This window comes from Megascapheus bottae, chromosome 24, assembly GCF_031878675.1.
Source record: "Megascapheus bottae isolate mThoBot1 chromosome 24, mThoBot2.hap1, whole genome shotgun sequence".
Lineage (NCBI taxonomy): Eukaryota > Metazoa > Chordata > Mammalia > Rodentia > Geomyidae > Megascapheus > Megascapheus bottae.
In genome coordinates, this window is record NC_143532.1 from 523,900 (window position 1) to 550,160 (window position 26,261).

General features: G+C 44.5%; 1 protein-coding gene across 4 annotated transcripts in view; it reads left to right on the top strand.

The window, feature by feature from the left end:
• The window catches only part of Ankrd11 (ankyrin repeat domain 11), a 138,637-nt gene that overhangs the window by 52,936 nt on the left and 59,440 nt on the right, over positions 1-26,261 (top strand). For all 4 annotated transcript variants that reach the window (XM_090357109.1, XM_090357108.1, XM_090357110.1 and 1 more), the window contains exon 2: positions 12,916-12,983. The gene's annotated coding sequence lies outside the window, so the exon portion shown is untranslated. The remainder of the gene's footprint in view (positions 1-12,915; positions 12,984-26,261) is intronic.

Genomic DNA, 26,261 nt, shown 5'->3' on the forward strand with positions numbered 1-26,261 from the left:
GATAGGTTTGGCTTTGTTTTGTTTGTTTGTTGTTGGAACTGTTGATCACTGACAGTCATCTGAGCATTGGACTGATGACAGTAATGCTGGTGGGGAGGGAGGGGGGTTAGAGTCTCCCAAGAGGGAAGAGACTGCTGCAGGGGCCTTGGGTGTGGTCCAGCGCTTGGTAATGTGGCAAGAGTTGGAGGAGAGTTGGAGGTTGAGAGAAAGTTTCGTAAGGAACACAGCCTGGCTGCCAGTGGGCACCTCTGGCAATAGGTGCAGTTATGTGCCTTAACATCATGGACAGTTAGGGTGAAAAAGTAGGCTAGGGTTTGGCTCAAGTTGATCTTCCAGGAAATGGCCTGACATTTGGTGTAGTCCATCACCCTTACGGTTACACTGCTGTTTGGGCCCGAGACCTCAAGCTTAGCTTGTTAACCTTGGGCCACAGATGTAGTTGGAGCTTTTCTCAGTATGTAAACAGAGGATAAATTTTGTCACAGGAGACTGTCTCTGAGTTAAGTATTTTTCTTAGTCAATATTTTTGTGCCCAAAGGTTCACTTTCCTGAAATAAGTGTCTTTCTCCCTCCCTCCCTCCCTCCCTTCCTCCCTTCCCCCCTTCCCTTCCTCCCTCCCTTCCCTCCCTCCTTTCCTTCCTCCCTCCCTCCCTCCCTTCCCTTCCTCCCATCCCTCCCTCCCTCCTTCCCTTCCTCCCTCCCTTCCCTCCCTCCTTTCCTTCCTCCCTCCCTTCCTCCCTCCCTCCCTTCCCTTCCTCCCTTCCCTCCCTTCCCTTCCTCCCTTCCTCCCTCCCTTCCCTCCCTGCTTTCCTTCCTCCCTCCCTCCCTCCCTCCCCTTCCTCCCTCCCTCCCTTCCTCCCTCCCTCCCTTCCTCCCTTCCCCCCTTCCCTCCCTCCCTCCCTCCCTCCCTCCTCCCTCCCTTCCTCCCTTTCCTTCCTTCCTTCCTTCCTTCCTTCCTTCCTTCCTTCCTTCCTTCCTTCCTTCCTTCCCTCCCTCCCTCCCTCCCTCCCTCCCTCCCTCCCCCCCCCCCCGTTCTTTCTTTGTTTCTTCCTTTCTTTCTTTCCACTGTCCTTGGGCTTTCCCCAAGTCTAGTGCTCTACCATTTGAGCCAGAGCACCATTTCCTGCTTTTTTCTATGTATGTGGTACCAAGAATTTGAACCTAGGTCTTCGGGCATGCTAGGCAAGCACTCTACCACTTAACTCCTGGCCCCTAAACAACATTTTTCTTTGCTCCGTCTTGAGTCATGGCATGTTAGTCAAATGATTTCAGTCAAGAGAGAGCTGTTAGACTTTTTTGCCCAGGCTGGCATTGAACCATGATCCTCAGATTCAGTTTCATGAGTAGCTAGGATTATAGACATGAGCCACAGGTGCTTGTCTTCTTTCTGTGCCTTTTTTTTTTTTTTTTTTTTTGGTGCCAGTCTTGGGCTTGAACTCTGGGTCTGGGTACTGTCCTTGATCTTTCTCAAGGCTAGCATTCTACCACTTGAGCCACAGCACCAGTTCCAGCTTTCTTTTTTCTTTTTTGCTTTTTGATGGTCATGGGGCTTGAACTCTGGGTCTGGGCACTGTCCCTCAGCTCTTCAGCTCAAGGTCACTGCCCTACACCTTGGCCTGGGCACTGTCCCTGAGCTCTTCAGCTCAAGGCTACTGCCTACCTCTTGAGCCACAGCCCCACTTCCCATTTTCTAGTGGTTAATTGGAGATAAAAGTTTCATGTTCTGGGGCCTGGAGTTTGTCCTAGTGGTAGAGTGCTCTCCTAGTATGCTTGAAGACCCCAGGTTTGATTTCTTGGTACCACATACATAGAAAAAGCTGGAAATAGTGCTGTGGCTTAAGTGGTAGAGCTCCAGTCTTGAGGAAAGCACAAGGACAGTGCTCAGGCCCTGAGTTCAGTCCCTCCATCTCCCCCCCCCCCTCGAAAATAAAAAGATTCTCTCATTCTTTAGTGCTTGGGGTGGCTTTGAACTGAACTCAGATATCAGCCTCCTGAGTAGCTAGGATTACAGGCGTGAGCCACCCGCCTGGCTCATTTCCAGCTTTTCTGTGTATGTCGTACCAAGGAATCGAACCCAGGGCTTTCTACATGCTAAGCCACACTCTCAGCCCCGTTTCTGTGCTTTTTAATCAACCTATTTGTTAATAAAGTGTTGTCTTGGAATTCCTGGCTGCTGTGTCGTGTCACATCATATTGCCACAGTACCAGTTCTGGCCTTTTCTGTTTATGTGGTACTGAGGAATCAAACCCAGGGCTTCATACATGCGAGGCAGCTACTCTACCACTAGGTCAGGTTTCTGTCACGAAGGTGTTTGTTTTTTTTTTTACGTTTGTATGTGTATGTATATGTGAATGTTTGCATGAATGCCCATGTTCTACCATAAATGTGAAGTATGTTTTTCACTGTGAGCTTGAAAAATAGGGGTATATTCCTGGTGTTTCCAGTGGCCTCTACCAGCCAGTATAAGATGGAAATGAGAGAGGTGCTCCAGGCACTGACGGGAGCCATCTGTAACCCTAGCTGCTTAGAAGGCTCTGATCTGAGGGTATTGGTTCAAAGTCAGCCCTGGAAGGAAAGCCTGAGTAACTCTTACTTCCACTTAACCAGCAAAATGCTGTGAACAGGAAAACTAGGCCTCCTTATCCCCCCCCCCCCCCCGCCCCCAAGTGCATCAGATATGACTTACTCACTTCTCAGCAGTGTGGGGGAAGTGTGCGCATGCGTGTGTGTGCGCTCACGCGCGCGCGGCTCACATTAGGTTGTTACGGTAATGAAAGTGAAGAAATATTGAGATTCTGTTGACAGAATAGGGTACTGACAGTAGGGGAATGGACATGGTAACATTTAGGAGTGGGCGTGGACAGGATTTGGGAGCTTGCTTTTGATAGAACAAGGGAGAAGGGACAGCTGGTTTCTGGCTTGGAGGGTTGCCTAAACAGAGGCATTCTAAAGTAGGACAGGAGTTTGGGGAGAATAATAGAGTTGAAAGTTCTTTGTTTACTTTGTACCTAAGGAGGTTGAGTTGAGTGGTTAGTAACATCATGAGTTCAAGAATGAGCTCTGAATTGGAGGTTTAGGATTAAACAGTAGATGAAATTGCTAATAGTAAGTGGGGAAAAGGTAACATTTAAGAAGCAGATGGTGGAGGGGAAGAGAGGGGCAGAAAAACATGGGAAGTGGCAACAATGTTCAAGAAGTAATATACTCACTAAGGGATGAATGTGGAGGTAACCTCTCTATACATCACCCCCAGAATACAAGATTTTTAAAAGGCAGACTGAGGAAGATTTAGCAAGTGAGAGGAGTCAGGAATAGAAAAAAGCTGGGAGTTGTGTGGTAGAAAGGGACATCGGGAAGGGTTGAGATCTTTCTATCCCTCTGTGCCATTATTGGGGCTTAAACTCAGAACCTTGTGCTCTTGTTTGGTTTGTTCTGCTCATGGATGGAGCTCTACCACTTGAGTTTTGCCTCCAGTCTGGCATTTTACTGATTAATTGGGGTTGCCGGGAAGTCTCAGCCTCCTAAGTAGCTCAAATTGCAGGCGTATTTTATAGGATAAATACAACAGGAATTTCAGGTTTGTAGAGCACCTGTTTTGTTTTTGGTTCAAATAGAGGGTTAATTAAGCGTGGCCTGGATTTTCAAGGCATGAATGAATTATCTTTTTGAAATTGTAAGCATTGTGTTGATATTTGAGTCTGGGAGAACTTGTGAATTACAGACTTAAATTGCTTCCAGAAGCCCCAGTACAGAAGAGTGGATGGAAGGTGATATGTGTGGGTATATGCTTCTTTTTTTTTTTTAATTTTTTATTGTGATTAGTAAAAGGATTACATGATATTTGCCAGATAGAAGGTGCATTAATTCACATACATTGATACCCTTTCACATGTCTTGGTACCCATTACCCTCCCCCCCCCATGTGGGTATATGCTTCTAAATTGAGTTTTGATTCTGACGTATTTTGGGATCAGCCCTGGGGCTTGAACTCAGGGATTGGGCACTGTCACTGAGCTTCTTTTTGGTCAAGGCTAGCACTCTTACCACTTGAGCCACAGTGCCACTTCCAGCCTTTTCTGTTTATGTGGTACTGAGGAATCAAACCCAGGGCTTCATGGATGCTAGGCAAGAACTCTGCCAGTAAGCCACTTTCCCAGTCCCTGTTGTGATATTTTTAGAGATAAAGTTAATTTGAGGATAGTATAGTTTTAATGCAGGGCCTTAAGCTTGTTAGGGTAGGCAAGCTCTCTATCACTTGAACTGTTTTCTGCCCCCTTTTTTGGGGGGGGCATACTTTGCTTGTTGTTTAGTATGGGGGAATGTTGCTTTTTTCTTGATAGCCTCCAATCACAGTCTTCTTTATTTCTACTTCCCATGGAAACCAGTTGGAATTTTATCCTACACAATTTGCACATGGCAGGATAAGCTAATAAACTAAACCTACTTGATGATGAAATAGGGGCATTAGGCTACGAAAATGAAACAAGTAAGGACAAACCTTAGAGGAACTAGAGTGGGGATTAATCAGAAAGACATCTTCAAGAACTCTTAATTCTCACTATTTAAACCCAAAGCCACGCTTTGTACTGAGGAAGAGGTGGGTCAAAGTGCTACTTTCCTATGGCATATTTATGTTGTGTGCTCTTTCTGTCATATATCTCTTCTAATCAACCTTTCTCACCTTGCCTGAATTGGTTTTGCCAGACATAAGGACCAAGATTTTTAGGTACCCTAAACTTTCTGATAATATATTTGGTGTATTGGCTGGGAAGTTAAGGGATTAAGTATGTCAATCATTGAGTGGTGACATTTTGGGGCCAGGTCCTAGTGTTTGGGATCCAACAAATTGCTGCAGGAGGTAAGAACCACTTCTCCCTATCTCCAATTTGTTCGGATCTTAATTTCTTTCAGCAATGTTTTGTCATGTTTAGTATAAATACTGTACTTTTTAGATTTGATTTGATTTAGATATTTTATTCTTTATGATTCTGATATAGAATCGTTCATTTCCCTTTCAGATTGTGTACAATAATACAATTGGGTTTTGTGTAGTGAGCTTGTGTCATGCAGCTTTGCTGAGTTTGTGAACTCCAGTAGTTGTGCTTATTTTGTTCTTTCCCTTTCCCCCTCCCCCTCCAGTTCTGTGGATTTTGCATTGCTTCTCCCTCGACTGTATGTATGTGTCTGTGTCTGTGTCTGTCTGTCTAGAGTTTGAACCCAGGGCCTTGTGCTGGCATAACACTGTTGAGTCATGCCTCCAGCCCTAATTTTACTGGTTATTTGGGATAGGGTCTTGCTAATGTCCAGGTTGTGCCTTAGTCACAATCTGCCTATCTACCTCGGGCTTTCTGTTGTAACTGGGACTCTAGGTACTCTGCCACATCAGTTTTCTCCCAGTACTTGGAGTCTCATGGACTTCTGGGCTGGCCTCCCACATAATTTAGGATGAGAGCTCACCACTGTACCCAGTTATGAGCTGATAAAGGGTTTCCTGAACTTTTCTGCCTGGGCTGGCCTTGAACCTTTATCCTATGAGCCTTTTAAAGGAACTGAAATTATCGATGTGAGTCAACTTTAGCTAATGGTTGCATTTCTTTCATTAAAGCGAGTTTCAGGTAACCATCTCACTTTAGTTCAAGGACTGGTCCTGTTTCACTGATAGTAGTGTTTGGTTTAATGTGGGTATTCCCTACCATGGGTTGTATATTGGCTGCATGTCTTAGTATGAGTTGACATAGCTTCCAAGGAGAGAATAAGGAGTGTTTGCATTTCGTGATCCAGATTTGTAGCATGAGAACAGTATTGTAAGGAGTTGCATCTGATTCTGAGGTTTTTGGCTTTAACAAAAGACAAGGCAGTATCCAGTATCCTGTAGTCTATTCCACTTGAATTGTTCATTTTGTAGAAATAAAACAGATGGGTGTTGTAAGAGGTTGAGGAATAAATAAGCAATTGTTCTGTAGTAGCTGCCAATAGTGAAGTGAAACAGGCACACCAATGATTTTGACATCTTGTTATTTCCGTCCTGATAATAAAATATTGAGATTGTCAGTGTATAACATAGGATAATACATGCCAGTGTGTGCGTATGCATGTATTCTTTTCAGTTTATTGATTATAGAGTATTGTAGTCTGTTTCTGTTGCTATAAAAGAATACCCGAAATCCAGGTGCCTGGATTTGTGCCTGAAACCCCTAGCTACTCAAGAGGCTGAGATCTGAGGATCACCATTGGAATCCAGCCTGGGGAGGAAAAGTCAGTGCAACTCTTACTTGTAGTAAAATACCCAGAAAAGGCCAGAAGTGGTTGCTGTGGTTCAAGTAGTAGAGTTGCTAGCAAGAGAACCTCACCTCACGGTCAGTGTCCAGACCCTGAGTTCAAGTCCCAGGTCTGCCCCCTGGGTCTTTGGTGGTGGGGGGGGGCGACAACCTAAAGGTGGGAAAATTAATAAAGAAGCCAAGTCTGTTTTAACTCACAGTCCAAGAGCATCAGCATCTGTCTGGCCTCTGGTAAAGTCCTAGCTCCCTGGAGAAAGTTAAATTGCTCAAATCCATGTATGATGGCAAAGCCCTTATTTCTCAAACATTAGCTGGCACTTCTCAGCACTGCTGCCTAGAGGAACTAAATCCTAATATGAGTTTTGGTGGAACATTGTGAAATTGCAGCCAGGATGCTGGCGTGTAATTCTGTGTGTTGATAAGAGTTGGAGCTAACTGATAACAAGATCTAGACTCTCTTTGTCTCAGGGATTTGAGTGGTGTAGTGGTTAGGTTTCCTTGTTCCTCACCTCGTTCAGGCCTGTCTCTGAGGGTCAGTATGGAGTCAGGAATTAGTTGCAATGGATTTCCTGATTGAAACTCAGCACTGACCCAGATCTTATTGAAGGTGAGTTTTGCCTTCGTGGCTGACACTGCTGTGGTTCCTTTCAATGTGGTGTTGGGTCTGTTCTCAATCTGTACAGAATTATCTTCTCTAGCTTGAGTTTATTTTTAAGTATTTCTCAGTTTCCTTGTTTGTTTTTTTTTAATTATACCAATACATGTGTTCAGTGTGTGTGTAATGTATGCATGCATACACGTCTGTATGCGTGTCTGTATGCGTGTCTGTGCTGGTCCTCGGCCGTGGACTCAAAGCCTAGCATTGTCCCTGAGTTATTTTGCTCAAGACTAGCACTCTACCACTTGAGCCACAGATCCACGTCTGGCTTTACATAGATCTTCCCTTTCTTAGGCTGGCTTCAAACCTCCTCAGTATCTGCACATGTGGGCGCGAGCACCGTACTCCCCCCCCCCCCCCCCTCTGAAACATCTTTGTCATCACTGTGGTCTGGTAAGGATAGAAGGGTTGTAGTCAGGACTGGGGTCTTGCTTGGTTGTTCCTTTATATGATGTCTGCTGTCAAGCACAGATTCTTGGATGTGGAAGGCAGTTGTGTTTGGCCAGACCCCCTGATCTCATTCTAGGCTTTTTTTCCCTGAGGGGTCTCTTTAAATCAGATGAAACCAAATAACACCCTATCCTAAAAACAACAACAAATAACTGTTGTCCCCCTCTCTAACCCTCCAAAAGTAAAAAGAAAAAAAGGAGTCTTGTTTTTCTGGAAGGAGGCTAGGGTCAGACTGAGGCCTGACAGAGCATCAGTGAGCACTCTGTAGCACTTCAGGCTCAAATGTCATCAGAAGGGAATGCCTTGTAGCTTGCCTGTCTGGGGAATTTTTTCTGAGATGTTCACAATGCTGTGAGGCTAGATTTGTGGCCTCTACAAGGTCTCCAGGGCTCATTTTAGGCAGTATTTAAAATCATAAAGGTTTTTTTGTGTGTGGGGGGGTGGGGGGGCAGACCTGGGCACTGGTCCTGAGCTGCTTTTTGCTCAAGGCTAGCTAGCACTCTACCACTTGAGCCATAGCAACACTTGTGGCTTTTTCTGCTTATATGATATTGAGGATTTGAACCCAGGGCTTCATGCATGCTGGGCAAGCACTCTATGATTAACTTTTTTCTTTTTTGTGGGTCATGGGGCTTAAACTTGGTCTGGGCGTTGTCTCTGAGCTCTTCAGATCAAGACTACCACCCTACCCTTTGAGCCAAGCCCCACTTCCCATTTTCTAGAGGTTAACTGGAGATAAGAGTCTCCAGTCCTTTTATGCCCAAACTGGCTAAAACCTCGATCCTGAGATCTCAGGCTCCTGAGTGGCTAGGATTACAGGTGTGAGCCACCTCACTGGGCTGTGCTAGTCCTGGGCCTTGAACTCAGGACCTGACCACTGCCCTTGGGCATTTCTCAATGCTAGAACTCTACCACTTGAGCCACAGCATCATTTCTGGCTTTTTTCTATTTATGTGGTACCAAGGAATCAAACCAGGGTCTTTGAACATGCTAGGTAAGCACTCTACCACTAGGCTAAACTCCTGGCCCCATGCTGTATATTTTTAAGGTAGCAACTTGTTTCCTGCGTGGGTGTGTCTCCTATTTTAGGACTCAAGCTACAGTTCTCCAAGACGCAGCCTCCAGAGTTATGTTGGTTTATTTATTTATTTATTCCTTCATTCAGTTATTTTTGCTAGTCCTGGGCCTTGTACTCAGGGCCTGAGCACTGTCCTTGGGATTTTTCCTCAAGGCTAGCACTCTGCCCCTAGAGCCATAGCACTATTTCTGGCTTTTTCTATGTGTGTGGTACCGAGGAATTGAACCCAGGTCGTCGTGCATGCTATGCAAGCACTCTACCACTAGGCCAAACTCCCGGCCTTATGTTGGTTTTAATGAGAACATATATGCTGAATGAAGCATGCCCCCATCTTAAAATATTTCTTCCAGTGTTTTTAGAAATATCTAGAGGCTCTTGACATACACTGTCTTTCAGAAACAGCTAGCAGTTAAAGGTATTCCTGTTATTTAGAGAGGACGGACTTTAGGACTTAGAAGAGCTTGGAACCTCCTCCCCACCCCCCACCTCCCCATTCCTCTCATCCCTCTAATCCTCTTTTCACCTCCCCTACCCTCTTGTATGGTTCTGAGGAACTTTGGGCCTTGGGCTTAATTGCTCCACAATGCTGTCACTTGAGCCACTACTCCAGACCAGCTTTTCACTTTTTATTTTGGAGACAAGTCCCAGTAAAAGCCTTTTCTGCCTGAGCTGCTACCAGATCTCCAGTTGTGGGCCTCTGGAGTAGTTAGGGTGACAAGTTCACCCTTGTTCATAATAGTCCTTGAGGCTACTATGGCGGTTTAAAAACTCACTGCAGCCGCCCAAAGCCCAGAACCATACTTTTTTGTTGTACAGTACACACGTTGTATGGGTGTGGGTCAGGTAACCATAAGGCCTCTTCTGTGTGCCAAGGCAGAATGGGTTGTTCAGGCAGCACACTTGCCCTGGCAGTCATCTGCTCTTCCTGCCTTGAGTTTCTTCCCTCTACCAATTCTGCGCTTGGGATGTGTGTGAGAGCAGAGCCTGTCTGGTTGGATGAGATTATAGTTAAATGGGTGTGGGTTTATGCTAGTTGGTTTTATTCTTGAAGATCTCAAGGCTTTCTAGGGAGATGAGTTTTCAAAGTGCTTCAGTATATAATATTCCTCTTTTTAGACACTCGGCGGAAATAGGATTCATCTCATTATTTTGCTGTACTTATTATTATTGTTGTTCTTGTTATTTTGCCAGTCTTGGAGCTTGAACTCAGAGCCCGAACACTGTCCCTGAGCTGCTTTTGCTCAAGGCTAGCATTCTACCACTTGAGCCACAGCACCACTTCCAGCTCTGTGTATGTGGTGCTAAGGAATTGAACCCAGGGCTTCATGCATGCTAAGGCAAACACTCTACCACTAAGCCACATGCCCAGTGCCAAAATTATCTTAATAATATAGTTGTGTTGATATAACACACTACAGGGATTACTTGATGCATTTAATGTTTTTATGTATAGAAAATTTGAGATCTGTAATTTGTAATCCGATTTTATATCGTGGTTGCAAAATTAAGTATAATTTCATTTAGTTTTTTATTAGTAGACTTAGATCTTATATTTAGTATGTATGTATGTATGTATGTATGTATGTATGTAGTCAATCCTGGGGCTTGTACTCGGGGCCTGAGCAATGTCCCTGGGCTTTTTCCTCAAGGCTAATACTCTGCCGCTTGACCCCACAGCACCACTTCTAGCTTTCCTGTGTATGATACCTAGGAATCAAACCTGGGTCTTCATGCATGCTAGGCAAGCACTCTATCTACCACTAGGTCAGCTGGCCCAGAGCTTACTCTTAAATTTATACATTTTGGTATAAAAATATTTGCTCACTAAAAATAACTTTAGTTCTCTTTTTAGCTTTAATACAATTCCTAGTGGTGAATTATGAGAATTATTTTAGTTAGAAAGTTGAAGTATGATTACTTATAGAATAAGGGACCAAGGACAGTATGCTGCTCTTGTTTTCCATTGTTCTCACTCTGTGATTAACAGGAGAAACCAGAGGACACTGACCCGTGGCTATTGTAGTGCTTTGTGGTTTCAGGGACTACAAAGATGCTAGTGTGTGCACTGGGCCATGCTTGCACTTTGCCAGTGCCGTGGGCCTTTCAGCATACTTCCCATGGGAGGCAGAAACCCTTGTGTTGAATTTTAACAGTGTTTTGCGTCTTAATGAAACCTTGTTGCTTGTAGAATAAGTCTAATATTCCACTTACTTTAAAAGACAGAAGTATAACTGGCCTTCTAATACTTAGGTTTAGCATCTGTGGAATTAATAAAATTTGAACTACTAAAAAAATTGCACCTATATCCTTTTTTCTCATGATACTTTTTTTTTTTTTTGGGTGGGTAGTGGGGCTTGAACTCTGGACCTGGGTGTTGAGCTCTTCAGCTCAATGCTACCACCCTACCCCTTAAGCCATAGAGCCACTTTTGGTTTTCTAGTTTCCGGGCTGGGTTTGACTGGCAATCCTCAGATTTCAGCCTCCAAAGTAGGTAGGATTACAGCATGAGCGGCTATACCAGGCTTCTCATGATACTTTAAACAATGTAATAAATGTTTAACTTTCATTCCTGTTATAAGTTTCCAGAAGTTATATAGGATATACAGAGGAAGGATATACCTCTTCTTTGTTTTGTTTTTTGAGGGGGGAAGGGCGATTGTGGAGCTTGAACTCTGGGCCTGGGCACTGTCCCTGAGTTTTTCAGCTCAAGGCTACCACCCTACCCTTGAGCCATAGTCCTACTTCAAGTTTTCTGTTGATTAATTAGAGATTAATTAGAGTCGCACAGCTTTGTAGTGCCCAGGCTGGCTTTGAACCATGATCCTCACATCTCACCCTCTCTTGAGTCTAGGATTACAGGTGTGTTTTTCTGTGGGGTGCTAGAACCAGTCTTTCCCCAGATACCTAAGAATTATATTCAGCACATTTCTCAAAGACTTTCTTTCTTTTGCTGTGTTGTCCTTTAAGCTTGGCAATATTGACGCATGTATCTGTAGCTTAATAGCTAATAAAGAGATTATAGCCAATCATCATTGGCTCATTCTTGTAATCCTGCTCAGGAGGCTGGAATCTGAAGCTAGCCCAGGCAGGAAAGTCCATGAGACTGTTATCTTCAGTTAACCATCAAAAAGCCAGAAGTGCATCCATGGTTCAAGTAGTAGAATGTGCTAGCCTTGAGCAAAAGAGCTCGGGGACGGTGTCCAGTCCCTGGATTCAAGCCCTTACCAGTAAAGCGCACATGTGAGCATCCAGGTACCGGCGCTAGGACAGACACAGGCACGGAAATTACGCTGTCACTGTAGAGGGGTCTTGCAGGGGCCCTACGTGCTGTGTGAAATGAACTGGAAAGGAGCCCTTCCTGCCTGCAAAACAGGTTCTTCCCTACAGCTTTCCCCAGTTGGCTTTGGTATATGAGCTGCTGGCATCCAGCTGCTTTCTGAAATGTTATTGTGGCTTGCACAGCGACATCTGGGTTACACAGTTCCTGTTTACCCCGCATCTCAACCAAATATTTTCATCCCACATAAGCTAGGTAGACTCATCTTCTTCATTCTCTTGAGTCATGTTGGAAAGAACTTAAACTCAGTGAAAGGATGCTAAAGTCACACGGAGTTGAAATTAGGTGAAGCATATTGGTCTGAATTATTGTCTCTGCTAATACACCCCTAGGCAGATTGTAGTAGACAGAATGGTGTGGCATTGGGTAGCCAGGAATGTCCTGTCAGAGATCTTGAGCACCTGTAATATAGAAATGGTGCTCAGATGGTGTCAAGGTAGAAGGGAGACTGGATAGGCATGTGGCAAGAATTCTATAGAGCAGGGGCATCAGTAGCTCACACCTGTAATCCTAGCTACTTAGGAAGCTGAGATCTAAGGATCATGGTTCAAAGCCATCCTCAGTAGGAGAGCCCATGACACTTGTCTCCAATAAAATACTCAGAAAAGCCAGAAGTGGCGCTGTGGTTTCAAGTGGTAGAGTACTGGCCTTGAGCAAAAAAGCTTGGGATCAGTGCCCAGCCCAGACTGGCAAAAATCAAGGAAGTCTACCGAGTATGCAGGATGCATAACTTTGACAAAGCTCTGATAATTGTATTGTGAGGTTCAGTCAAATCCCATTTAAGTTTATGGATGGAAGACTGTGCTGTCCTTGAGCAGAAGGAATGGTGACCCTAGGCCTGAGGTTCTGTGTAGATGAGGACAGAGCATTCCTGGCTATCAGAAAACCAGGGTGGAACCTTCCCTCAGCCTAGTCTTTGGGGTCTTTTTTTCTAGGGAGAGTGTTTAGAGTTGACAGTGCCCTAAAACAAGTCACCGGATATGAGCTCTTTAAATCCAGGTCAGCTGAAGACAGTGTTGTGCTTGTTCCAAGGTGGTTAGCCCAGTGGAGGGACACTAAAATCAGAAGTTGAGATTAATGTTGACTAGTTCTGCCTTTCCTTTCTCTTTTCAGAGCAAAGAGCCCAGCTGGAATTAACACAGTCTTCAGGAGTGCTGACTTCCACCATGGAATTGGAATTGGTAAGTGGTGTTTCACTGCATTGTCATCATAGATCTTTTTGTTTCATTGGTTGTTCTTGGTCAGTGGCTCTTCCCCCTCTCCCTCTCCCTTCTCCCTTCTGCCTCACCCCCCCCCCCCCACGGTGGTTTCTAAAAGTGCCAGAGCAGTTCAAAGGATCCAAGTGGCTGTTTTATGCTTAATGGAGGTTTACCCAGTGTTGTTTTGTGCATGTGTGCACCAGTCCTGGTACCTGAACTCAGCTGGAATGATGTCCCTGAGCTTTTTGTCCAACTTTGGCGCTGTTACTACTTGATCCACAGCTCTATTTCTGTCTTCCTGCTGATTAATTGGAGATAAGAGTCTCACAGACTTTTGTGCCTGGGCTGGCTTTAAACCCGAGTCCTCAGATCTCAGCCTGTTGAGCAGCTAGGATTTCAGGCGTGAGCCACTGGCACCAGGCTGTTCAGTGTTATGACTTTTATTTTAGATTTCATCAGCTGATGCTCCAGTGAGTTTTCATCAGTATCATAATAACCGGAATGTAGCTGAAGAAATTAGGCTGGTAGCCATACTTTTAACTTCCTTCATTTGATGGTTACTCTTCCTCAATAATCTGGAGATGTTAAGATTGCTATGTTTGTTTAGCACTCTGTGCATATTGCATTAAATGCTGAAGCTTAGCCTTGAGAGTGAGTAGGGCAATCCTGAAGGCTCTTCTGGTTCATGTTGTTGGATAGGGAGCTGTCACAGGTTAGGATTATTTATGTTGTTCTTAGAAGCTTAGAACTAGGGTGTGGGAAATAGAGGAGCTTTACTCGTTGACCTAGTTCGTTTTTCCTCCTGGAAATGACTGGCACTTTTTTCTTTTTTCTTTCTTTTCTTTTTTTTTTTTTTTTGGCCAGTCCAGGGGTTTGAACTCAGGGCCTGGGCACTGTTTGTGAGCTCTTTGCTCAAGGCTATCATCACTCTGCCATTTGAGCCACAGTGCTGCTTCTGGCCTTTTCTGTGTATGTGGTACTGAGGAATTGAACCCAGGGCTTCATGCGTGTTAGGCAAGCACTCTACCACTAAGCCACATTCCCAAGCGCCCTCTCCCCCCCCCTTTTTTTTTTAAGTAGAGAGAGAGAGGCATCTGCATGAATACCACTTTGGTCTTGAGTGTGACCATAGGTCAGAATCCTTCCTGAGGCATTGTGGATGGCCGATTGTTTAAGTTTTCCAATGAACTGCTACTGGAAAAAAAGCTTATGACTTATTTCAGTTTTCCATATCTTGCTTGGGTAGTAGTCAGTATTGGAAAGTAAGCAGTTCAGAACCGTATTATCTATTTTTGTGCTATCAGGCATGAAAAAACCCTTTCATCCTTCCTCAGTGGATTTGCTGAATCTAGGGATTCATTCTTTATCTCAGCTGTCATTGAGCCAGACCACTTTGATATAAATGGACCTGTCTGGCCTTTTGGCCAGTTTCACTGTCTTGTAGTAATTTGCCAAAATGCTGAACGCAAGGGGAAAAAGGAGAGGTACCCCTTACATGGAGTTGTTCCTTTGGCCACACACATTTGAATCTATAAGAAGGGATGATATTGTAAACTTGAAGGGTGCTGTTCAGAAAGGAATGCCCCACAGATGTTATCATGACAAAACTGGAAGGGTCTATAATGTTACCCAGTGTGCTGTTGGCGTTGTTGTGAACAAATGTTGGGCAAGATCCTTGCCAAGAGTATTAATGTGCATATTGAGCATATTAAGCATTCTAAGAGCCTAGACAGCTTCCTGAAATAAGTGAAGGAAAGTGACCAGAAAAAGAAGGAAGCCAAAGAGAAAGGAGCCTGGGTTCAAGTGAAGCGCTGGCCTGCTGCACCCAGAGAAGTGCACTTTGTGAGGGCCAGTGGAAAGGAACCTGCGTTACTGGAACCTATTCCCCGTGAGTCTTTGGGGAATAAGATATAAAAGGTGAAAGACAGCTGGACTAGGAAAAATAAAATAAACAGACTCATTTGACTGAAGTGTTGCCTGACCATAAAGGCTCCATCTTTGTTATTGTCACAGGAGGACAGAGAGGCAGTGAGTGATAGCAGGAAAGCACACCAGCCACCCACACCTGGGGTCTGAGCTGCACCTCTGTTTGCAAAGCACATTGTGGAAAAGCAGAAGACTGCTTATGTTAGTGTGAGAAATTTGACTGTTAATAAGCCTTTAGTAACTCAAGACCAAAGTTTGTCTGGTTAGAGAAGCATCATCAGAGTTTTTGGCAGTGTAGGATTCGTCTCTGCACTCGGGAACTCGGGCAGTTTGAGAGCGATAGATTATATTGATATGCCGCAGGTTTGGTGTTTTTAAATGTAACATGGCAGTTGTTGAAAATGTTAGGCTTTTGGCCATACCAAAGTAATAATCTGCTTTACCTCCCTCTATTTGTTAGTTTTGTGACTGTAAATGTTTCGCTCATGTGGATAATTGAGCATGAAGTGTCCTACGTGCCGGGGAGGGAAGTCTGTGTTGCAGCAAGAAGTTCTCTTGGGCACATGGTTGGAATGGAGTAGTTTGTAATGGGTTAGTAGGACTGGCATGCATGCAGTGTGTGTGAAGGCTTTGCTTAGGTCTGCCTTTCATGATTTTAACTAGCCTTAAAATACTAGGGTTTAAAACAGAACAGTTTTGTGGGTTCTCTAATAATCTTTTTTTTTTTTGGTCAGTTGTGGGACTTGAACTCTGGGCGTGGGTGCATTGTCCCTGCCCTCTTCAACTCAAAGCTACTATTCTACCCCTTGAGCCACAAAACCACTTCCAGTTTTCTGGGGGTTAATTGGAGATGACTCTTTTACTATTGTTATTATCACTTTTTTATTATATATGTTTTGATTACTTACGGTAGAATATGAATGAGTTGTGAGGCATTGCCTTCTGTTGGGTGGGCCAATACAGAGTATACTGCTTGCCCTTTCCTCGTTCCTGGCTGTTGCTGAGATGTCATGGCAGAGCCTCTGGGCTGCCCTGTCCTGAGGTGTGGGTGGCTAGGTGCAGCTCTGTTGATCCTGGTGCAAGACAGCCTATGCTGCCTGTGATCTTGGGTGCATTCCCCATCTCAATTCCTGAAAATGCTAACACTCTTCTTCCAGATTTCTGCTTATGACCATGTGAAAATAGAAATATTAATGATTAGTGCCTGCATGTGCATACATGTGTAACACCTTCCACCAGCCACCCTCCACCTTTGTTTTGTATTGTTGGGGATGGAACCCAGTGCCTGTGCATTCTAGGTGAGCATTCTGCCACTGAGTAACACTTGAGCCTCTTGGGGAATGCTCCTTCCCACCAGAGGCTTGAACTCATGACCTTGAGTGAGCATTTGAGCCAAGCCTCCAGTCCAGTGTTTTTGCTGATTAATTGGAGATGGCAGCTCTTGCAATTTTCTGCCAGATCTAGCTTTGAATCACAGTCTTCAGATCTCAGCCTGCTAAGTAGCTAGATTGCAGTGAGCAGTGTGCATGGATAGTAAATTTATGTCTACTGTGAAATGGGAGTATGAATTAGGTTTGTTGTTGTTGTTTTGGTTTTTTGTTTTGTTTTGTTTTTGCCAGTCCTGGTGTTTGAACTCAGGGCCTGAGCACTGTCCTTGGGCTTTGTCTTCAAGGCTAGTGCTCTGCCACAGCACCACCTCTGGCTTTTCTATGCTTGTGGTAGCAAGGAATCGAACCCTATCCCAGTCTTTGTGCATGCTAGACGAGCACTCTACCACTAGGCCAAACTCCTGGTCCATATGAATTATGTTTGTAAAAATATTTTATTTTATTGACATTCCTTGGGCTTGAAAAACTCAGTGCCTGAGCACTGTTCTTGGGCTTTCTCAAGGCTAATACTCTACCACTTGAGCCACAGCACCACTTCCCGCTTTTTTTTTTTTTTCCTGTGTATGTGATACTGAGGAATCAAACCCAGAGCTTCGTGCATGCTAGGCAAGCACTCTACCACTAGGCCAATCTCCTGGCCCAAGACATTTTAATTTTTAAAGGTTATATGCCACGCTAGTAAAGATAGAATTATTTGTATGAAAGGAAGCTTTGATTGCATGTTTGTTTTTAAAATTTTTGGGTACTGGGGGCAGAGTTCAGGATTGGTACTTATTATATAAGACGGGTACTCTACAACCTGAGTGGTAGATAGCTCCCAGCTCCTCATGGTTGGTTGGTTTGTTTATTTATTCATTCATTCATTCATTCCAATCCTGAGGCTTAAACTCAGGGCCTGAGCACTGTCCATGGCTTTCTCAAGGGTAGGATTCTGCCACGTCAGCCACAACATCACGTTCAGGTTTTTTCTGTGTATGTGGTACCAAGGAATCGAACTCTGGTCTTTATGTATTCTATGCAAGCACTCTACCACTAGGCCAAACTCTTGGCCCTGGTTTATTCTTTTTCTTCACTTACTTATTCATGTAAATCGTAAGTGTACTGCATCCTGATCAGTATCACCTCTCTGTCAGTGTGCATGTATGTGTATGCCAGTGTGTGTGTGCTTGTGTGTGTGTCCTCCATTCTGGGGCTGAACTCAGGGCCTGGATAACAGTCCCTGAGCCTCTTTATACTCAAGGCTAGCACTATATCATTTGAACCACTTGCAGTGTTTTCTGAGTAGTTTATTGGAAATAACAGTCTCACAGATCTTACTACTTTTTCCTCCTCCTTCCTCCTTCTTCCTCCTTCTTCCTCCTCCTTCCTCCTTCTTCCTCCTCCTTCCTCCTCCTTCCTCTTCCTCCTCCTCTTCCTTCCTCCTCCTCCTCTTCCTCCTTCTTCCTTCCTTCCTCCTTCTTCCTCCTCCTCTTCCTCCTCCTTCCTTCCTTCTCCTCCTCCTCTTCTCCTCCTCCTCTTCTTCTCCTCCTCCTCCTCCTCCTCCTCCTCCTCCTTCTTTTTCTTTGTGGGTCATGGGGCTTGAACTTGGCCTGGGCACTGTCCCAGGGCTCTTCAGCTCAAGGCTACCACTCTACCCTTGAACCCCACTTCCCATTTTCTAGAGGTTAATTGGAGATAAGAGTCTCAGGTTAAGAGCTCAGGGACAGCGCCCAGGCCCAGAGTTCAAGCCCTGTGAACAACAATAACAACAAAAAAGTGTTTTGGACATAGCTTAGGAGGCTGAAATCTGATACTGCATTTCAGAGCTGTAGTTAACAGCAAAGCTGGAAATGGAGCTGTGGTTCAAATGGTAGAGTCCTAGCCTTAAACAGAAAAGCTCAGATAGCACCCATGCTAAGGCCCAGGAAAAACACACACACACACACACACGCACGCACGCACGCACACACACACACGCACACACACGAAACAGAATAGCTGATAGACGGGGAAAAGGGGGGAAATGACAGGGTGGTGGATTAGGTGTGCCATGGTTTGGATCTTCAGGTTTGGGGGCTGGTTCTGCTAGGTGGTCTTTCTGCTCTTTGTGCCATGTGATATGAAGAACATTCTGAGACTCCTTCCTGGGGGGCAGCAGAGCCACCCAGTCTTTTCCCTGCTAGGATACACTTCTCTTTTAAGCTGCTGCCATGGCCCAACTCTGTTTGACTGGTGAGTCACTTGGTAATTGTCCAGGGATTGCTGTCATAAAGCTCTGGCCTTAGTTTGCCTGTAAAATAGCGTGTGGGAGAGGGCCATGTCTGCCACACATTGAATCCTGCTGTCCTTAAAGCTACAGGCTTCTCTAAGAAATATGGCCCGCAGCCTCTCTGCTGCAAGACCACCAGGGCATGTAGGGTCTTTGTGTTCAGGTTACCTTCTTTTGAGAGCAGCCAGGGAGTGTATCAGAGGACAACTGGTGATTGGTCTGATTGGCAACACAAGGTGTTCCACATCGTTGTTCCTAAAACAGAAGTAACTGGTGGCTCACACTTGTAACCTGAGCTGCTCAGGAGGCTAATTGCTGGGGGATTGTGGTTTGAAACCAGCTTGAGCAAAACAAGTCTCTATCAGAGCTGTACAGGAGCCCTGGCTCAAGTGGTAGCTAAGTAGGGTCAAGGTCCTGAGTTCAAATTCCATAACTACCAGAAAAATGACCATTTGTTTAATTTATTTATTTGTTTTTGGGTGGATCATGGGGCTTGTTCTCGGCCTGGGCATTGTCCCTGAGTTCTTCAGCTCCAGGTTACCACTCTACCCTTGATCCAAGCCCCATGGCCAGTTTTCTAGAGGTTAGTTGGAGTTAAGAGTCTCAGGTCCTTTTGTGCCTGGGCTGGCTTTGAACCTTAATCCTCAGATCTCAGCCTCCTGAGTAGCTAGGATTACAGGTGTGAGCACCACACCCGGCTAAATTTTTTTTTTAAGTAGTTGTACTAAGGAAGTGCCATTTAACAAAGCAGTTGTGAATACATTGTATTTTGACCAGTGTCACCCCTCCTTTTACCACTCCCCCCCATACCTTTCCTTTTCTTAATTTTGTGGTATATGCCAAAAGTTCTTTTTTAAAAAATATTTATATTTATTTTTGGTTGGTAGTGGGACTTGAACATAGGGCCTAGGCACTGAGCTCTTTTGCTCTAGGCTACCGCCCCACCCCTTGGGCCCATAGCCCCCACTTCCAGTTTTCTGGTGATTAGAGATAAGAGTCTCACCTTTTTTAGTGCCTGGGCTAGCTTTGAACCATGCTTCTCAGAGTAGCCAGGATTACATGCGTGAGACACGAGGCCTGGCTCGTGAAGCATTTTACCCAGAGAGTTCAAGTACCTTCCATGTTGTGTGGATTGTATCTGTGGATAGTAATATAAAAGTAGTGCTAGAGGTTCCTTAGCCATTCAAGCAGTGTTGGGCTCTTCCATGGAGGGTTCTTCCGGAGAGTGGGATTGAGGCCATAAAGCTTATCCTGGAACACAGCTGAAAACTGAGATGAAGAATCTGCTGGAACTTAACTGTGCTTTCCATTGTCAAGAGCCTGGAATCACCATGTCCCTTTGTGATTCGTTGGTGGGTGGTCTTTGAGACAGTTTTGTTATTATGTAGGCTGGCCTCAAATTTGACCCTTCCTGTTTCAGAGTTCCAAGTAACCGAAAAGTCCATGCTACTTGCTTGGATTCTATTATTTATTCGTGTTAAATTAAAAAAGTAACTTTGGGGGCCAGGAATGTGGCCTAGTGTTAAGAGTGCTCACCTAGCATGCATGAAGCACTGGGTTCAATTCCCTGGTACCACACACACAGAAAAGGCCGAGGTGGTGCTGTGATGCAGGAGGTGCAGTGCTAGTCTTGAGAAAGCTCGAGGTAGTAATTAATGCTCAGGCCCTGAGCTCAAGCCTTGGGATTGGCCTTCTTTTTTTTCTTTTTTTTTGGCCTGTCCGGGGCTTGGGCTCAGGGCCTGACCACTGTCCTTGGGCTTCCTCGAGGCCAAATACAGCTCTACCACTGAGCCACAGCACCACTTCTGGCCTTTTTCTATGTATGTGGTAACAAGGAATCGAATCCCGGTCTTTGTGCATGCTAGGCAAGCACTCTACCACTATGGCAAACTCCTGGTCCCAGTTTTTTTTTTTTTTTTTTTTTTTTTTGCTGTTATTGGGAGGCTGAGGATAGATATCTGAAGTCACCAGGGTTTGAGATTACTTGTAACTAGAATTTGTACCAGAGTCAGTTAAAACATTTATCCAGTAACTTAAAAAGAAGCAGTAACTCAGAGGTACCTTATTGTAGCTGTTTAGGTTAAGAGTTCATAGTTAAATATAAATTGATGTTTCTAAGATAACCCTTATTCTTTATACAAAGAGTTAGTTAAAAATAAAGTAAGTATGCAAACATAACTTTCTTTGTGTTGAAAGGATAGACCTTTTGTTCAGTGAACTGTACAGATCTTATCTTTATTATAAGAACCATTCTGATTCAATGTCTTAGAAAAATTGAGGCTTTCCTATTGAAGTGGTTCATTGACCTTGAACAAAACAGCGTATCAGTTTGTTTAGACCAGGGGCTTGACCTTTTATCCTCCCTCAGTTTTGGAGGCCACGGGGCCCATTCTCATGGTCCTACCTCAGAGACCTGTTTCCAGATCATTTCTTGCTGGATTTGCACATGTCTTAGCGTTTATACAATTTAACTTGGAACACTAGTAAATTACGTACAGAGAATAGAGTAAGGACTGTGGAATCCTACCATTTAATGATCAAACATTTAAATTAAAAATTTTGAGGATGCTGTTTACTTTTTACAAACTAAGGAACTGATCTCCTCTCCCACTGCCCCCTTTCTTGTCAGTAATGGGGCTTGAACTCGGGGCTTGCATGCTGTCCCTGCGCTCTTTTTCTCAAGGCTAGTGTTCTACCATTTTGAGCCTCTAGCTACACTTCCAGTTTTTTGGGTAGTCAGTTGGAGGTTAGAGTCTCAGGGGTACTTGTCTGTCCAAGCTGGCTTTGAACAGACACTCTCAAGTAGGTAGGATTACAGGCATGAGTGACTGCCACCCAACAAATCCTTTCTTTTCCTTAGAGCTCGTACCAGAATTGAATTCAGGACCTCATACTCAACTTCTTTACTCACAGCCAGGCCTTCACAGCACTTTGAACCACATGGCCAGTCTAACCCTTCGGCTGGTTAATTGAAGTTAAAGTCCCGTGGGCTTTTCTGCCCAGGAAGGCCTCTAACCTGCCATCCGTAGATCTCAACCTGAGTAGCTAAATTTTATAGGCTTATCGTCCCCCTCCTCCCCTCTTGGGTATACTGGGGCTTGAGCTCTACCACTGAGCCACATCCCTACTGAAGAGTTTTATATCTTGCATTTAGTTGGGACTTTTGACAGTGGAGCACTCCGCCCCCCGCCCCAGGATAGAATTAGGACGTGGTGACATGTGCTATTCAAGCACTGCTATCAATAAGATAGCCAGGTTCAAATAGAGCACTTTTTGATTGAGACAGTATCTTACCACACAACCCCCCACTGGCCTACAGTTGTGATCCTCCTTCCTCAGCTGACTCCAAGTGTTGGGATTGTGGGTGTACTACCATACCTGGTTCCTGAATGGAATTTTTTTTTCAATTTGCATTTATTTTTAAATTAGTCATACATGGATGGCTCCATTCTGACATTTCTGTGTGTGTGTGTGTGTGTGTGTATCCCAATCAACCCACCCCCTCTATCACTCTCCTGCACTCCCCTCTCCCCATCTTAAAACAATTTCATCAGATTTCATTGCTCTATTTTCATATATGCAAGCAAGCTACTTGGGCCATAAGATTTTCAGTGATTGCATAATCTATAGAGATTTATTTTGTGCCAGCCCAGGCACAAAAGAACCTGAGACTCTTATCTCCACTTAACCTCTAGAAAATGGGGAGTGAGGCTTGGCTCAAGGTAGGGTGGTAGCCTTGAGCTGAAGAGCTCAGGAACAGCGCACAGGCCGAGTTCAAGCCCCATGACCCAGCCAAAGAAAAAGACAACTTTCTAGTGTGTACCTAGGTTTCAGCTGCATCACTGGGGAAAAAAGTTTGTTTTTTCTTTGGATCTTTTATAGTTTTTAGTTAACATGAAAGTTGAGCATATAGAGCTCCCTTTCATATATACATCTTCTCCATATTAACATTCTACACTGGAGTAGTTCATCTGTTAGCATCCATGGACCCACATTGACACAGTTATCAATGGAGAACACAGCTCACGTTGAAGTTCATGCTGGGTGTTGTATTCGGGGTGTTTGACCAATGATAATGACTTACATTTTAAAATCTGCTTATATCTATAGCATCATACAGAACAGTTTTACTGCTCTGAATATCTGTGGTCTGCCTGTTCATCCCTTTCTTCTCCCTAATCCCCAGCAACCCAAGGTCTTTTGATTGTTTGTGGTTTTGTCTTTATCAGAATGCTATGGAGTTATGTGGGTTTTTTTCAGATGGCCTTTTGTTTCTTAGCATATGCATGTAAGGTTCTTCTGTTGTCTTTTCATGGCCTGAGATGGTTTTCTTTTTCTCTTTCTTTCTTTTCTTTTCCTTTTTTTTTTTTTTTTTTTTTTCTAGTCCTGGGGCTTGAACTAGGGGCCTGAGCACTGTCCTTGGGCTTTCCTCAAGGCTAGTGCTCTACCACTTGACCCACAGCACCACTGCCAGCTTTTCTATGTATGTGGTACCGAGGAATCAAACCAGGGTCTTTGTGCATGCTAGGCAAGCACTCTACCACTAGGCCACACTCCTGGTTCCAGAACTGGTTTTCTTTAGTGTCTGAAGATCTTAACATCTTTCACTATCTGAGTGTACTATAAACTTAATGCTGGACTGTCAATTCTTTCTGGTCATCAGTGACACAGGTAAACAAAACCAGTCATGTTTCTGAACTCCATTCTGATTCTTTTGAGCTGATTTGAGAATATAACACACAGAGCTTTTTGGTGAGAGTAAGGTAGAGGTATTCTCTCTGGGGTCCTAGAGTTTTGGAGGTGGTGGAAAGCCTCCTGGCTTCAGGTTCCTTTCTAAATGGTGGCACACGGTCAGCTGAGCTGTGTATGTCCTGCACACAACCTTCTTAGGCCAGCATGTCTTGCTTTTACCTCTACATTTTCCTTCCCCTCCTCCCCCACCCCGGTTTTTTTTTGTTTTGTGTTTTTGCTTTTTTGTGTGGCCAGTCCTGGGGCTTGAACTAGGGGCCTGAGCACTGGCCCATTTCCTCAAGGCTAGAGCTCTACCAATTGAGCCATAGCACCAATTCTGGCTTTTTTTCTATGTATGTGGTGCTGAGGAATCAAATGAGGGTCTTTGTGCATGCTAGGCGAGCACTCTACCAGTAGACCAAACTTTCAGCCCACCTCTAAATTTCTCTATCAGATGCTAAACTAGTAGCTCCTAACTTGGGATTGAACACCAGTAGTGTTGGCAGCACCACAAAACCCTCCCAATGTCTGTGTCTGTGTCTGTCTGTCTGTCTGTGTCTGTGTTGCAGAACTGGAGTTCAGATTCAGGGCTTGTTAGGCTAAATGCTCTACCACTTGAACCATGTTTCCAGTCTGCAACTTATATTTATTTATTTATTTATTTTTGTGGGTCATGGGGCTTGATCTTGGCCTGGGCACTGTCCCTGAGCGCTTCAGCTCTAGGCTACCACCTTACCCTTGAGCCAAGCCCCACTTTCCATTTTCTAGAGGTTAATTGGAGATAAGAGTCTCAGATCCTTTTTGTGCTGGGGCTGGCTTTAAACCTAGATCCTCAGATCTCAGCCTCCTCATTAGCTAGAATTACAGGTGTGAGCTACCATGCCTGGCTGCACCTTCGTATTTTTAATTAAAAAAAAAATTTTTTTTTTAGTCTTTCTATTTAGCCCAGTATGGGCTTGAACTCATAATTCTTCTTCCTTAAACTTCCAAGTTCTGAGATTTCAGGACCAGCTCTCCTCTGCTCCCTTTGTTTCCCCTCACCTTTCTTTTTTCCACTTCCCTTCTTTATTTTCCTTTTCAGTGCTAGATTTTTGCCCTGGCTACGTTGGTGCTGTCACTGAGCCATGCTGGTTGTTTTGGAAGTGGAGTTCAGTGAACTTTTGCCCAAACTGGCCTCCAACCATGATCCTCCAGATCTCAGCATTCTCAGTAGCTAGGGTTACAGGTTATTGGTACTCAGCCACACACACATACACATATACCAGACGATCTCAGCATTTTCAGCAGCTAGGTTACAGGTACCCAGCCATATACACATACACAACACTTACATGTGCATGCACACAACAGAAAGTGACTGAAGCTTGGAGCCTAAGGTTTCTGTCAGGGGCTACTGCTTTGATCTGCTGTGTACAGATCAGTCTTTTGGTAAGCTTGTGAAGGATTGGAGCAGGCCTCTCCTCCCTGGACCACCACCACTGTCCAGGTCTCCAGCTTTCCATTTATGCACACAGAAGGAGCTAGAAGGTATGAAGCTGTCCCTTACTACCTTGAATGCCAGTCCTAAGTGTATGTGGCCCAAAGCTGATGACTTCCTGCCAACTGGGAAAAGGAGGTGGTGCTAGTATGCAGAAGTCGTCTGTGTACATTCTTGTTTTATCAGCAGGGCATACAAAGCCTAGAACTAAGCTCTTTGGATTTATGGCATTTTAAGTCTTGGATTCATCACATTCTTAAATGAATTGATGACTCTGTTCACTTACCTTTGTCCATAAACTCCTAAGTTTGTGTGTCGTTTCAGAGGGCTTCTCTTACTTTGTATACAGTCCGCTCCTAGTCCTTTGCTAGAGTGGCTCTGTCTGTTGATTACAGACTGCACATATCCTCAACTATGTGTTGGTAACAGAGCTCTTTCTCCTTTAATCTTGTTTTGTTGCATGTCAGTAGCAAACAGACCATGTTTCTGCACTCCAGGATGAAAATCTTACGTAATGACCTGCTGTTAAGATCATTTTACATGGACTCTGCTCCCAGGACTTTGGATCTGGCAGTGTCCCAGCCCATTCCTCTGGCAGCCCACAGCCCTTCCCTGGGGCTCATCTAGTTTACTTTGCTTGTATAATTATTCCTTTTAAGAAGCTGCTTCATCCAGGTCCCAGTGGCTCATGCCTGTCATCTAAGCTATTCAGGAGGCTGAGATCTTGGTATCATAGTTTGAAGCCAGCTCAGGCAGGAAGGTCTTTTGATACTCTCATCTCTAATAAACTATTCAGGAAAAGCCAGAAGTGGTGCTGTGACTCAAGTAGTAGAGCTCTAGCATTGAGCACACAGAGAGAGGTTCAGGGACAGAGCCTAGGCCCTGAGTTCAAACCTTAGGACCAGCAAAACAAAACAACAAAAGCTGTTTTAAAATGACTACCTGTCTAATCTTTTTTTTTTTTTTTTTGCCAGTCCTGGCTTTAGCTCAGGGTCTCAACACTGTCCTTGGACTTTCTCAAGGCTAGAGCTCTACCACTTGAGCCTCAGCACCACCTCCGGCTTTTTTTCTATGTATGTGGTACTGAGAATTGAACCTGGGTCTTTGTGCATGCTAGGCAAGCACTCTACCACTCAGCTACACTCCCGGCCCCCTGTCTAATCTTTTAGATGGGGAAAGGATCTTGCAGTTATTTTATGTTGATGCTTTTTTTTTGTGGGGGAGGTCAGTTGTGCCATTTCCAGACTTTTGTGCCCAGGTTAGTTTTGAACCACAATCCTCAGATCTCAGCCTCCTGAGTAGCTGGGATTACGGACGTGAGCTCCTGGCACCATGATGGCGGTGCCTATTCTTGGTTCACTTTAGCCTTTTTTTCGTAGTTCAGCCTGGAGAGTTGCTTTAGCAATGTGTCTGCTTTCTAGAGTGTAGTGACTTAACACAGAATGTTATACCTTTGCTAGTTGAAGATTTTAATTTTAATTTTTTTTTTT